General features: G+C 38.8%; 1 long non-coding RNA gene across 1 annotated transcript in view; it reads right to left on the bottom strand.

Annotated features, from left to right (window-relative positions):
- The window catches only part of LOC144020450 (uncharacterized), a 28,900-nt gene extending 16,627 nt beyond the window's left edge, over positions 1 to 12,273 (bottom strand). The window contains exon 1 of the long non-coding RNA XR_013283886.1: positions 12,127 to 12,273. This is a non-coding gene — a long non-coding RNA (uncharacterized LOC144020450). The remainder of the gene's footprint in view (positions 1 to 12,126) is intronic.
- Between the last annotated feature and the right edge of the window lie 670 nt (positions 12,274 to 12,943).

Consider the following 12,943-nt stretch of genomic DNA (forward strand, 5'->3'; position numbering starts at 1 on the left):
GCCCGAGTCCGCAGACAGAGCCCGATTACAATTTTTTTTTTAAATGCATATCAGTGCCATATACAAGACTCCAATAAAAGGTGAACTTGTAACTAATCCCCACGAAAAAAAAAAAAAAAAACTGAGGTGAAGTTTTCACAAAAATGTTCACAAAAAAGTTTTAATATTGAACAGAGCATCTAAAGCACAAAATATTGGGTTTGTTTGGAATAATTGCAAACTGTTTTAATTACATATTTTTAGTGTCAAAAGTTGAATGTGTCATGTTATGACATTAAAAAAAAAACTGTTTGCCCAATAAACAACATTCACATTAGACTCGAATGAGCTAGAGGAAATGTCAAGTGAGGCTCGGTTGAAAAGGTGCTAATGCAACGCATTTGTCATTTTTTGTACCTTTATCATCCGGGAGATGGGCTGCAAATGTTTCATTCCGGTGAACGCGCAAAGCGTCTATTCGTTTTATTTACGTGTCACGGATGCTGCGCATTAATCAACATTAGAGCGCAAATGCGACCGAGTTGACTCGTTCATTTTCCATCTGCCGGGCACCTTTTCAGAAACTGAAGATTAAGTGGCTTATGTATTAATTGACGTGTTTGTTTTATTTATTGTCAGAAATGGAAAATAAAAACAGGTGAATCATAAACTGCAAAAACAAAACAAAAAAAAAGCTAGGATGCTTATAAAGCTCTTGGCCCGTACAAAAAAACATCTATGTGCCCAGAATTAATGGAACAGCGGCTACCCACCACAAAGCAGCTGGCCTGTGGAGCATTCCAATCTGTTGGCAGTGGCAACCATGCCAGCGGGCTTTTTAGCTTGTTAATTAGCCGCTCCAGCGTTTGGGCCAGCCAGCGCCATTCGAGGTCCAAACTTTTACTTTCTCACCCAAAAATCTCCATACTTAAAGAGTTTAAAGAAGGGACTTTGTAAGCAGGGTGTAATGAAAATGCTAGCATTTGAATGCTAATGTCAACTTGCAACTGTTTTTCAAAACAGAATCTGAAGTCTCATACAACTTTCTGACATCATTCAGGTCTATGTTTCCAGAAAATGTTTGAATGTTGATATCTAACGTGTAATGCCAATTTGCTACCGTTTAGTAAAACTGAAGTTCAAGTTTGCCAGTTAAGTAATCTGATTAGTGATTACCATTTACTCTTGTAAGAAGTAACTTGTTTATTTTAAAAGGAACAATGCTCGATTACTATTTACATTTAGCAGTTGAATAATTGCATTGAGCAGGATTGTCTTGATCGGCTGCGTGCCACGTGATAATAATAATATATATAATAACTATTGGTTACAGTCTACTAAACGTCACATAATGTGATGCAAGCTCATACCCTGGGAGGACACTTCCAGCAGTGTATACGGGTGAATTTATTTATCAACGAGTCAAAGAGGTCTTAATAATAGTATTAAAATGCATTAATATATGGAATTTCACATGTCCTCCAGCGCCGCGCCGTCTGTAAGAAAGTGGTATTCACGGCTCCAATTTCATTTAGCGCCATTAGAAATTCATTTCCCAGCAAATGACTTTCCCTCAAGATGTTCCCGAACCTACTCCCCCCCCCCCTAACTCAAGTAGCTTCTCTTCATCATCACCATAAGTGAATCCTAAACAACTTATTCTTAGCAAAGCACCGGCTTATTATTGGGGCTTGGAGGGCCACTGCAAAGGGGCAAATGGTTTATGTTTTACGTGAAGGCTTCACTGAGATTCAAGAGGAGGGCCTGCAGCCATTATATGCTATATATAGTATACAACATACACACATACATATATGATTAAAAGTTATTGTATGACGGGGAAAAAAATGACGTCGTCTTCATCAAGCAATGTGACAATTGCTCACATAGGAAAATTTGAATTTTTATTCCTTACTGGTTTTTTGCCGTTACTTATAGTCTGTCAGCAAATTGTGACAATCTACTTGTTTCCACATCTGTGACCAATCCATCAAAGTCAGGTTTCCGTGAGTGTAAATTCCTGTCTGAAATCCATCCTGTTCCAGCTAGGTGCATTTGGCTCATTCTCCGTGATCCGACACATCCGTTATAAGGCTGACGACAAAATGCCTGGCGGTTAACTAGGAGGCGTCCGCAGCTGACACGTGTAACTTTTAAGCGTGAAATGAACATCCCCACTGTTCATGTTCACGCCAACAAGACTTAATAATAAAGGTGATGTAAGTACGGTGCTTCCCTGCCCGGCCTTTTCTTTTTTTTCCCCCCCTCTCAATTTCCTGCTTCATTGGGCATCCTATGGAACCTCCTATTCCGAGGAAATATACACCCCAGTTTGACATCACACCTACAATGCTACATATACTGTATGTGTTTGTGCGTGGGATTGTGTGGACGCTGACCAAAAATAAACATCATCTCAGGGGGCTGGTTACGGGCCATCAGTTCTGAGGAAGAAATGGAGCAAGGGTTATTAAATGAATGGGACCAGATGAAATAACAGCAAACTTTGTCCCTAATGGAGATCATAATTAAAATTGTGAGCAGCAATTGATGGGCCCTTGTACCCACTTTTTCATGGCCAATCCTAGAAATGTCAATTAAACTTTCTCATGTGTGAAACTTCCCAATTTAGAGTTTGTTAAAATAATAACTGAAATTCAGCGAAAGGACTGTTTCCAACAAAAATGCACAACTTCCTGTTTAATTTTGAGCATAGGTCACTTTGAAATGTCCTTATTCTGGTTAATATTGAAAAATATACTTAAAATCACATTTAAAATAAACCTAAAAGGCTCATATATTAAATTAATTACCAAAGAATAAAACAAAACATTTTCGCTATAATTGTACTTTATGTAATTTTAAAAAACATGTTTATGTTATTTTGTTAACAAAAATATTTTTGAATTTTAGTTTGTTGTTTTGTTACTTTGTTGGTAGCGCCATCTTTTGGCATCGTGCTGGCAAGGAACTATGTTGAAAATTGCTGATGAGTTTCAATTAGACAAAATGAATGTTTTCCTGCCATTTTATGGCATCAAACAACAATTATAACCTTTTTTAGAGAGGGATTCTATTACTCAAACTCGTGGATATTCACTCCATCCCAAACCCTTACAAATTGCAGGAGAGCATTGTACTTATTAGGTACTTGCTCTTGGCAACTAGCTAATAATCGACTGAAGTTGCCATTTGATTCTTAAAAAAAAAAAAAAAAAAATTCCAATAAGTGAATTACTACTAGCAACTGTGTCATGTTTTCGTCACTGTTGTAAGATATTGACAAAGATTCGAGGTGCAAATTTTCTCACTGCAATAGTGTCAGACAAATCTCACAGCCTTTTCACATTGGCCGAATTAATTTTTTTTCTTACAATTATACAAAAATAAGCTGGCAAGCGAATGGGAAGTACAGCCCTGAAGGAGGTGGGGTAGGGGTGGGAGTTGTTATTCACCACTAATAATAGCTGATTCCAGAGGTCCAGTGTACACATGTATCTGATACGTTTTTATGAATATTTCATGCAAGCTGAGCGGTGTCAATTATTCATGTTTACAGTAACAGTGCCACAAGGCAGCTTGGACTCCAGGTTGCCATGCCAGTGCATGTTTATAACTCACCCAATTACCATTCCTCTCTTCCAAGAAACTTTTTTTTTTTTAAATCAAAATACAACTTGCTTGTGCTGTGCGATGTTGCTGCGGCATTAAAATGACATTGACAAAAGTTCTCTAAAATAAACTAAAACAACAAAACAAGGTAAAACGGAGCAAAGAAAATCAAAGCCGCGTCTTATCTCATCCTGCTACACAAATATGGATGAACAACCATTTTTCACAGGTGAACTGGTGGCTTTCCCACCTGCCTTCAAGCCGAGAGGCAACACTGTGGACTGGTCACCTCACCAATTGCAATCTGTGCATTAACCTGTAGGTTTCTACTAGCAACATATCGACACCTTATTAAAGTAATCATCCATAAGTCAGTTTTCAGATTTTTCAGGAAACACAAAGACGTGAACCCTTAGCATGTATGTGTGCGTATATATATATATATATATATATATATATATATATATATATATATATATATATATATATACACACACACACACACACACACACACACACACACACACAGAGAGAGAGAGAGAGAGAGAGAGAGAGAGAGGGTAACTATCTTTGTTTGAAGTTATGTTTCACATTGCCATGAATATTTATTATGTAAGTTAGTGATTTGACATGAATATATAATTAGTTTGGTTAACTTAAATCTATGCTATTTATGTCTGTATGTATTCATGCTATTGTTACTAACTTTAATTTGACACGGCTGGCTGTTTATTTTTTAGACTACATATCTGCACCAGGTGTTTTGGGGCAAGGAGAATATTATCAGTCGGGTTTTCCTTCAAGCTAAGGTCACATTAGCCTCTACACGCATAGCCCAACACATAGTTTAGGTATCAGTCGTGTTCTTCAGCAAGCTAAGGTCACAGTAACCTCCATACACATGGTTCAACACATAGTTTAGGCATCAGACGTGTTTTTCAACAAGCTATGGTATTTTTTGATAAGGACTGTTTTGGATTGTGCAGCACACGAACTTGGTGCTCTTGGTCTTGAACACTATAAATGTAAGGGCTGCATTTTAGACCGCGCTCCTTTTCTTGTCAACCTGTTTACGGGTGCGAGCAATCGCGAGATAAGAAAAGCAGCCCGGATCCGATTGTCTGTATTTTCCTGAACTCCAGATCTTTAACAACGGATGAACCAAATATTCTGCTTTTGTTTGATTTATTGAGAGACTTTCTTTCTTTGAAGAAAAACGAACACGCATGGTGTAAGGTAAATATTTACCAGGTGTGTGGGTGTCCATAGGGGCCTTTCCCCGGGACAGTAATTGGGATTCTAATCTGCATGCATGTATGCTTCTAATGGTAATATAAAACATTAAAATTATAAATTGCCCACACACGCAATAGTGGCACAAAATTTCTAACAATATATATATATATATATATATATATATATATATATATATATATATATATATATATATATATATATATATATATATATATATATATATATATATATATATATATATATATATTACAAAAAACAAACAAAAAACAGGCATATATTTTTTTTAGGCTATACGGTACTGTTTCGGGATGTCCCCTGCGGGGCCCCGTACAAACGAGTCGGGAAGATGGTTTGCATGGAAATCTTTTTCTTTTTTTTTCTTGTGTTGAGGATTATTTTTCGAATGTGTGGGATTTTGGATGGCGGAGAAGCTGACTGACATTTAAAGTGACAGCCGTTTGCGTCCCAGATTCCCACACATACGTGCTCGCACACATATGGGGCATAGGCTAGTGTACTGTGTTTGGATTGTTACATTCCCGCTTTGGCCGTCTCTCACCGACACTTTCTGTGCGTGGAGCCTCCACGCTGACATAGACATTGACGTCCCCCACCCCAAGCCGACAAATATTGCTGTCGTTGCCGCGCATTAACCTTTTCTCTTCCTTCCCATCACTCCCTTGACTGTGAGTAATAAGCTTTTGCTGCGCCGTGATAAAATCTCGACAATCTCCCTTGCCTGCTTATGTACCTCAGCGACGCCTCTCGGTTTATTATTCCAGCCATAGGTTGCGTGGTCACCCGGTTTTGGATTTTCCCCTCTCCCACTCTTCTACAGATCACGCCTGCTGCATCCCAACGCCTTTTTTATATTGTCTTGCGGTCAAAAATGGAATATGGAAATGATGCGTGGTGATGTTTCATCGTAACATTGAAGCATTTCATCAACTTGGTGGGGTGAGGAGGTGCCCTTGGTGGCAATCCTTCCGCTCCCTCTCCACCGTGGCTAAATTGTGCTTTAAAATTAAAGGCATCCACTGAGTACAAGAGTGCTTCCATGCCTTTGCAAAGATAATACAGCCCAATGCCCCCGGAGTTTGTAGCTTTATTTATGCTGTGCATATCTGAATAACTACCATGCACATTTTTTAACAGCTTGAAAAAAATTTCAAGCTTAAAGCCTTCACTTATATAGGTTTGAAATTACCGGGAAACATTATTATTATTATCACCGCAACAGGAAACAAAGCAGCAAACACAACAATAAACCAACAGAAAGAGTCAAAAGACAAGCGACGAACCACAAGAAAACAAGACATAACAGAAAACAAAACCAAACATAAATCTAAACAAAAACACGGATCATGACATCGGCAAAGGAAAAACAGGCTGGAGCCCATCCCAGCTGAAGGCAGTCTACACCAGAAGTGCCCAAGTTCGGTCTTTGACAGCCCCTATCCAGCCCGTTTTCCATGTCTCTCTCCTCCAATGCAGTTGAATCCAATGATCAGCTCATCAGCTCAAGCTTTGTATAAGCCTGGTAACAACCCTGATCATGAATCAGGTGTGTTGGTGGACAGAAACATGGAGAACAAGCTGGATAAAGGCTCTCGAGGACCGGACTTGGGCACCCCTACACCCTGGACTGGTTGCCCATCAATCACACAGGCCCTAAGTGGGAACTAAACCCATAATGCCCACATTCCTATTCCAACTGGGGAAATTTCACAGCCAAAAAATTGCAGTTTTAGTTGAAAGAAAATTTGCCAGGAAGGAAGTTAACAAAATTTTGTTACAGAAACGACATTTCCAACAATCTACAAACCTTGGGAAATTTCATTTTACTTTTCTGGGCCCTCCAGTGACCCCTGAGGTGTTTCCGAAAGGCATAGAAGCAATCCTTGATATGTATTTTATTACCTAAAAATGTTTGTGATTTTGCCACAACCACAAGTTGAAATTTCAAAAAAAATAATTTGGCCAGAAATTTAAATAGACTATAACCACACATTTTATTTTATTTTTTGTCACTAAAAATCTTGCTTTTAGGTCCAGGATTGACACAGAAGTGGTTTGTTTGTTTTTTCAACTTTGAAAAAGTGGCAATTCTCGGCAAAATTTCAGACAACTGCACTTTTTTCCAACTTGAGCAATATCCATAGACCTGTTGAAATTAAAAAAAAAAAAAAAATGTTTTAAAAATTGACAGAGTGAGTGGGGACTTGCCTAACCTTTAAGAAGAGGTCATTCCAAAGAGGGGTACCAGCAACAGAAAAAGATCGATACCCCACTATTATGTGCTGAGATTGGATCCCAAAGCGCATCCACAAATAAGATTTTAACTGTTAATTCACATCGAAAGGCGAGAAACAACGAAAGCGGCATACAGGAATAGAGGTAATTAGGGGTGTTAAAAAAAATCGATTCGGCGATATATCGCGATACTACATCGCGCGATTCTCGAATCGATTCAATAATCAGCAGAATTGATTTTTTTTTTTTTTTTTTTTTTTTTTTTTTTTTTAGGATTCACACCTTGAGCATGGAAGAATGTTATATGAACGGCACATTAAGCCTTAATATTTTTATTTTAATGCTGTTCAAATGTGAAACAGATTGCAAACTGTTTGTGTACAGTGGCTCACGGTTATAAGCCTCAAGTTTTAGATAAATATATTCATACAAATCTTACAGTGTACATGTACAAATTTACTGATAGTATTTTCTAAATTTGAATGGGAAAAAATCGCAACAATCGACTTATAAATTCGTATCGGGATTAATCGGTATCGAATCGTGACCATTCGTATCGGGATTAATCGGTATCGAATCGAATCGTGACACGAATCGAATCGTCAGGTACTAGGCAATTCACACCCCTAGAGGTAATAATCCGACAAACACACACTTCTCAGACCGCTACTACAGACAGTGAATTGATCTGATTGGTTGTGACTAAGTAAAGGATTAAAGATTGACATCACAAAGCTTATGATATCACATAGCATTTTTCCAGTTGAAACATCACATAGCATTTTTCCAGTTGAAAACCAGATGATTTGTAACCTGTATTGATTACTTTTTTTGTTTAACTAAACCGTTTATATTTAAAATAAAAAAATAAAAAATAAAAATAAAAAAGCACAGCTGGAATACAAACGCATCCCTAGTGAGCTGTTCTTAGTAAAGACAATCACAGACGTTTGTTACAATTGAACAATCAGAATGAAAGAATAATACAATAGCAGCCTCTAGTGGTGAGTACATCCATTCAGTTTGTTGCATAGACAGAGTGCAAAACACTGCATAACTCCCATTCAGTATCAGTGTTGAGATTAGTAGTGTTACTTAGTTATGTAGTTACTGGTTACATCAGTTCAAAACAGAAACTTTGACCTCACGGTCGTGAACACAAACTTAACCCTGTGACCCAGACATGACACCCACTAAAGTCCTCAGTACCTTAGGAGTTACCCCGGGTTTTCACCGGTTGCGGTTGCGGTGCGGTTGCGGTGCGGTTGCGGTGCGGTCCGGCGACGCAAGCAATTAGATTCCATTCATTCGAATGGTGCAGTTTACACCGCTTGCGGGTGCGTTGCGTGTCGACTGCGGAAGGCCTGCGGCGTGCCGCAAGCCTTCCGCAAGGATAGACCTATTTTCTATTTTTGCCGGACGCCGCAGCGGTAGGCCTCCGGCAAATGGCAAGCTAGCACAAAACACATCGAGCGGGACAGGAAGACCGAGGCAGTTTCAAAATAAATTTCCGGTTACCTTTCAGAATAAAACACTCGCCAGCTCCTATTTCGCAAGTTTTTCAGCAAAACGTGACGTGGGCGTCGCCGGGCCATGTGCTCATTCACGGTTTAGACACCAGCGAACATGGACGAGGAGAGGTTTATATTGGAGGTGGAAAACCACAAAATAATATATGACACGGCACATCCTTTTTATAAGGACTGTAATGTATTGTGAGTTTGATGTTCGCGATTGCTTGTTGTGCCCGTCTCGCTTGCCGTACTGAGCGGCAGCCGGACGGGGAAGACAGAAATAAAGAGTGGACCCTCACTGACCCGACTCTCGTTATTAATATACTTTACAAGGACAACCAAAAAAAGGATGCTGCATGGAATCTCATAGCAGAAGAAGAAGAAAAAGTTAAATCAAAAGAAGTCCACCTCTCGTTGTGAAATGCCACATGATCGCACGCGCGCGGTCCCGCGAGACACGTTGGGAAGTGGGCGGCGACGGAGCTGCCGGACCGCAGCTGTGCGGAGCCGGTGTGGATTGACAAAAAAATTGACCCGTCCGGAGCACGCAGTCAAGACGCACCGCACCGCAACCGCACCGCAACCGCATCCAGTGAAAACCCGGGGTTAGGAGGCGAGCAGCAGCATTTTGTACCAACTGGAAACCCCAGAGCGAGGACAGGCTAACAAAATGAAGTGCATTTATTAATCCAGCACACTGTTAATGTCGTGGTTCTGTGGCATCATTTATTGTACATAACTGCTGTGAATGTTTTCCAAGGGGTTTGATATCTCTCAACCGTTTATTCACTGAGCATGCAGGTGGATTAGTCGCGCTTTTGTACGGCTGCAGTGTACAAACACACGTTTTTGTTTTCACGGGGAAATATCTGCTGGATTACACCAGCAAAGCCTAGTCTAATGAGCCAGGAAATGTCACACAATAATAATACGGCTTGTCTCATGTTTGTCTGCAGCGAGTTTGGTCAGATTACCTGGAGAAGCACTGGCACGAATCCCGCATATTCCCCCTGCTGGGATTTCTTATGTATACAAATATACATATATACGGTACATATATTCGGACTGCTCATGCATGCAGCTGGTGGTTCCCCTGAGACTGCAGAGTTCCATCAATTGTGAAGCGACAAGCATATTGAGGCCCACGGGAAATCATGGGAAGTAAATGAATTCGTAAAACCTTCATTAACTGTACATGCTCAAGTCACATTTTAAATGTCATACAAGTGTAGAAAAAAGTGAAGTAGCAAAGTAGTGCCCGTGGGCCCATCCATAGTCTCTGACCAGCCCTTGCAGTCTTTATGAAGTCAAAGAAAATTTTATGTATGTGCTGGTTTTATTTGAATGTTCACGCGTCGGCAGTGCAAGCGAGCAAGAGCGACGACTTCGCTTCAGCATTGCCAACTTTAAGATATTGTTGCAATGTTTAGGGAATTTTTTTCAACCGTACTAGTAACTAGGGGTGTGCCAAAAAAATCGATTAATAAAAGAATCGAGATTCTCAGTCATTAATCGAATCGATATTAATATTCAAAAATCGATTTTATTTAAATTAGAAATGAAGAAGAAGGGGAAAAGGCAGTTGTTTTTGTGGAAAAAGGCACTTACAATACAAAATTAATAAATGTTTAAGCAAAAAAAAAAAAAAAAAAAAAAAAAAAGACTAATGTCTCTATTTGTCATTTTGTCTTGCAAAGCAGACTGGAGTAGATCATGACAATGTTGTGCATATCTGTAAATTGAAGCAGAAATCATTTGTCAATCAAATAATTTTGAATCGCAAATCATTTGAATCGAGAATCTATTCTGAATCGAATCGTAGACCCAAAAATCGTAATCGAATCGAATCGTGAGACAGTCAAAGGTTCCCAGCCCTACTAATAACTATTAAAAAAAATAATAATAATAGTGCCAATGCCAACTGTGCTCATCATGTTAGCAACAATCTTATTTCCTACACAGTGAAGAGAAGGCGGACAGTCCTAAAAATGGTGAAATGTGATGGAGTTGAGGTGTTGTTATGACTCCCACTTGAGTTGCAGACAGGTCACGTCCTGCTTCAATGTGATTGGATGATATGTGTTTTGAGCAGAAAACCTTTTTTTTTTTTTTTTTTTTTTTTTTAAATGATAAACTCTTCAGTCAAAGCATATAGTCATATATCATGATTTATACCATGAATGCATCTATTGTTATATTTCATTTCATTTTCGTGAACACCATTGGGGACAAAAATGTTTGTTTTAGCATGTAAGCTAATATTTAAACATTAGCATCCAAGGCATATGTAACAAGTGCTTCAATAGTGCACACTCATTTATTTGCAACTGGGTCAAGTCTGGGTTCTAAACGAGTGGGGTCACATATAAAGTTGAGCCAGAGACCAGGTAGCTTTGCTGTGAAACCTTTTACTTTAAGTAAAAAAATAAATAAAAAATAAAAACACATTTGACAATTCACAACAGCCTGCAGGTAATAACAATGTTAAATTTTAGTTCCACTTATTTTACTCTCACCTCAGTTCCATTCCAGATTACAGGCAATTTGGTTTATTTAAATTCTAATTCACCCTAGTTAGATGATGTATTCAGTTTTGATAATGTAGTTTTGTGCTTGTTTGATTTTTTTTTTTTTTTATGTATTTTTTCAGTGGTTTTTATTTTTGCCTTTTGCAAGCACTCTCCTTTCATTTGCAAGTGTACTATTGTATTTTTGCAGCTGTGTTTTGGAATAAATTTCATCAAACTTGATTTCCTTTCCATGTTTTTGGGATCTGCACACTTGAACATAAGATGCATCATCACAATTTCATAACAGAAACTTCCCCCCACAATATTATCGTAAATTGGATAAATCACATGTATAATTTAATTTCAAATGATATTTTAAAATAGTACTCGTAATTATATAACATCTAGTCACGTGGTACAGTTACAGCAATGCGTCACAAGCAGGAAGCTCGCAGGAAGAACAACATCCGGGTATTCCGTCCATTCAACGCTATTGCTTTTTATGTACTTGCAAAAATAAAAAATAAAAAAATAAAAATAAATAAATAAATAAATTGGAACAGTACTTGGGCCGCGACTGATGACGTATCAAGACATCACGAGGACGTAAGTACGGACAAGAATGCGTATTGAGAAACGGCCTGTGTCTTTACAAACGAAGTTCGCGGGTCTGGCTCGCCATCTTGAATCCCGTTCGTGTGCAGTGTCCTCACACACACACACACACACACACACACACACACACACACATACATACATACACATACACACACGAACTCCTCTCGAATCCAAACTTCCAAGAAGGAAGTCTAGTAAGCCAATAAACCTGACCTGCACAACAGGTCATGTGAAAAATAAATAAATTCGTCCACATAAACAAAATAATTAAGATTGTGCGCACATTGTACGTCGTCTCTACACGGCTACGATGGTAACATTCAGCTAGCATCCACACATGTAGCTTTACAACCAAAGTTACACAACAACAACTCAAAACTCACCAAAACGCTCGTAGGTCGATTAAATATGACTTTTGTTAGTCACCAACCACGCAGAATATTTTCCAATTCTTGAAAAGTGTTTAAAGTCGATCTCGTTTGTATCTATCTCACTGCTCGTCTCGTCTGCTCTCCGCTCTGTCTGTCTAACGCAAGAGCTCTCGTGAGGTAACGGCAGTTTCTTAAAGAGGCACGACACTTTTTCTGTCGGTGTATTCACAACCGTTGAATATTCTTTTTATCACACTGTTTTCATAAAACTCTTCAGTCAAAGCATATAGTCATATATCATGATTTATACCATGAATGAATCTATTGTTATATTTCATTTCATTTTCGTGAACACCATTGGGGACAAAAATGTTTGTTTTAGCATGTTAGCATGGCTAAGCTAATATTTAAACATTAGCATCCAAGGCATACATCACTACAAAAGCCACAAAACAAATTTTAAGTGGTTCCCTCGAATTTAGCGTGACCGACGGCGCCATTCCAGGCCGCATCCACTTCATCATCCAATTACTTGAACGACTGGCGTGTGAATATTCATGCCAAGATCATCGTGTGCCGTCTCGTGATGCCGCATTGTGAGTCACACAAGCGGACGCAACTCAGAAACGCACTTGAGGACATACTTGTACTCACTCTGTGCTCCGTGTTTTGGTGGAGGACATTTGACTCTGGCGTCGGTGTGTGAGCAATCAATTAAGATTCCAAAAAAAAAAATTCTACAAAATCAACTCAACCACCTGCTATTTATTTCTTACCATACTCTCATCATTTTGCAAAATCTTTGCCAAATGATTTGCTCAGACTTATA

This window comes from Festucalex cinctus, chromosome 1, assembly GCF_051991245.1.
Source record: "Festucalex cinctus isolate MCC-2025b chromosome 1, RoL_Fcin_1.0, whole genome shotgun sequence".
NCBI lineage: Eukaryota > Metazoa > Chordata > Actinopteri > Syngnathiformes > Syngnathidae > Festucalex > Festucalex cinctus.